The sequence below is a fragment of the Penaeus chinensis genome, chromosome 16 (assembly GCF_019202785.1).
Source record: "Penaeus chinensis breed Huanghai No. 1 chromosome 16, ASM1920278v2, whole genome shotgun sequence".
Classification (NCBI taxonomy): Eukaryota; Metazoa; Arthropoda; class Malacostraca; order Decapoda; family Penaeidae; genus Penaeus; species Penaeus chinensis.
The window spans coordinates 34357650-34360149 of record NC_061834.1 but is presented as its reverse complement, the minus strand read 5'-3'; the positions used below and the strand labels follow the sequence as shown (position 1 = coordinate 34360149).

Here is a 2500-nt window from a genome sequence, read left to right as displayed (position 1 = left end):
CAGCTGGCTCTCTCACTCGCCCCCCCCCCCCCCCCCGCCCTCGCCAGTCACCTCTCCTCTTTCCTCTCGCCCTCTTGCTTGCTCTTTCTCTCTCTTCCCTCACACTACAACTCATAATTACTGTTATCATTCATTCTTTTAGTGGTCTCCCCTTCACTTTATCTTTCTAACTTGTGTAATATTTCCCACCCTAAAAAAATTATCTACGTTTCTTTACCTCTTTGTCATTTTCATGACATTTTTTCCATAGTTTTCTTGCTTTGTCGCCCCTTTCCGACCACACACCCGTCCATTCCATTCATCCACTCCACTCCACTCCACTCCAATCCGCACAGATCATCTCAACTCAGCTCAGCTCACTACCTCACACGCACACCCTCACCCCCCAACCCCGCCACTCCCTCACTCCCACACACCCACAACGCTCACCTCTCGCGAACACCTGTGCAAAGCTCCGGTCGCCACTCAGCTGCCGGTGACCCGACGTCGGGGGCAGCCTCACCTGCGGATGACAAACGAAATGCAATTAGCGAGACGCCCGCAGGTGGCGCACAACAGGTCAATCATAGCGATCACGCCCGTGTGGGGTGGACGCCCGCGTCACTGGGCTCGGATTAATTAGCGGATGAGGGGGAGGGGGAGGGGGAGGGGGAGGGGGAGGGGGAGGGGGAGGGGAAGGGGAGGGGGAAGGGGAAGGGGAGGGGGAAGGGAAAGTGAGGGGGAGGGGAAGGGGAAGGGAAAGTGAGGGGAAAGTGAGGGGGAGGGGAAGGGAAAGGGAAAGTGAGGGGGAGGGGGAGGGGAAGGCGACGGGCAGAGGGAGGGAAGGGGATGCGATGGGAAGGATGGGAAGGGAAGGGAAGGGAAGGGAAGGGAAGGAAGGGAAGGAAGGGAAGGACAGACAGAGGAGGAGGAGGCGGAGGAGGAAGAGGGAATGGGAGAGGGAATAGTAGGTGAAGGAAGGAACAAAAAATCGAGAGGTAGGAAAGAGAAAGATTGAGAGATGAAGGGGGGGGGGGAGCGATGGAGGGCAAACGCAAACGAAACAGTGAGGGAGAGAAAATAGGCGAGCGTAAGAAAGAGTGCGTACAACCCGCCAGGTAAATATTTACCCGAATCAAAAACACCCAAGAATACCCAATGAAATCTTTCGTTAACTCCGCAGAAGACGAACCGAAATGCCCGATCAAGGCATCTTTCAGTGCCACGGCCAACACAGCTTCCATCACGCGGTGCCAGCCCTGCAGATAACATTTACTGCTCCCAGAAATACGAGAAGTGCCAGGCATAAAAAAGACAAAGTGCCGTCATAACGGCCAGAAAACTGCGTCGGAAATACAAGCCTTTGGCACTGCATTCCCAGGCGCAAGAAAAGGCTCGGCTGTGGCACTAAAGCCCCGAAAATGAACCCCAATCGGGTGGAGCTGAATGAGAGGCACGGAAGAACGGAGGGAGAGGGAGGAGAACGGAGGAGAGGGAGGAGAACGGAGGGAGAGGGAGCAGGAGAAGGAGAACGGAGGGAGAGGGAGCAGGAGAAGGAGAAGGCGAGGGAGATGGAGAGGGAGAGAGAGGGAGAGGAAAAGGAGGGAGGGAGGGAGGGACACATTTGTACACATATACATTCATACAGATGCATAAGTACACGCTGTTATCTGTATATATACTCATATAAATTACTTCTTACATATGTCCTAAACATCAGAATTCACTCTAACATATGAAATTGATAGGTCTTCAACGATTTTTTGAGTGGCAGTAGTGATAGAGCATTGTGGAGATGTGAGGACAGATTATTCCATACACTTACCCCGTGATATAAAATACATGTCTTTGATTGGATGTCTTTGATTGGTTTCAGACTACAGCTGGGTGCTTTAACCCATTCGCCCCATGTAGCAAGATAACATGCCATGTACGTTTATTTATTGTATTTACACATAGATGGCTCTACAAGTTCTTAATCACCAAATAGCCAGTTATTACAAACTACCTATCTCATCTGTTTACCCTTATTTTAATGACAAATTAATAATCATGACATCAATAATAACAATATCAGTATCGATAGCAATGGTATTAATTTTCCCGCCAATTCAAGGAATGGGGAAATCAGGATCGGTAACTAGGGCCTACTGATAAGACTACTTATACTTACTACACATGTGGAGCCATCTGTATAACATAATTCACCAAAAACTACAGGGGGCAGAACATAAATCCGGAGCGAATGGGTTAATAGTGAGTTTGGTCGCAGAGGATATCTTATATAATTTCTGTACTAGAATAAGTATCTTTCGTAGATATTGATACATTTAAAAAAGGAGAGAGCACAAAAGTAATTCATATCTCTCAGCTTCAATAGTTTCAGTGTGGAAAATGCTCTATTAGTATGCTCCCCAGACAGATGTGGACAAATTAATGAAGAATAGATGCATTTACGGGCATTCATAGTGAAAAAAAAATCAAGCGTATGGTGCTAGATACCACACTGTTTATTATTTTT

General features: G+C 48.3%; 1 protein-coding gene across 13 annotated transcripts in view; it reads right to left on the bottom strand.

The window, feature by feature from the left end:
* The window catches only part of LOC125033474 (prominin-1-like), a 154642-nt gene that overhangs the window by 73804 nt on the left and 78338 nt on the right, over positions 1-2500 (bottom strand). For 12 of the 13 annotated variants that reach the window (XM_047625003.1, XM_047625012.1, XM_047625013.1 and 9 more), the window contains exon 2: positions 430-502. The exons of the other annotated variant lie outside the window; for it this stretch is intronic. The gene's annotated coding sequence lies outside the window, so the exon portion shown is untranslated. The remainder of the gene's footprint in view (positions 1-429; positions 503-2500) is intronic. 13 annotated transcript variants of the gene reach the window in all.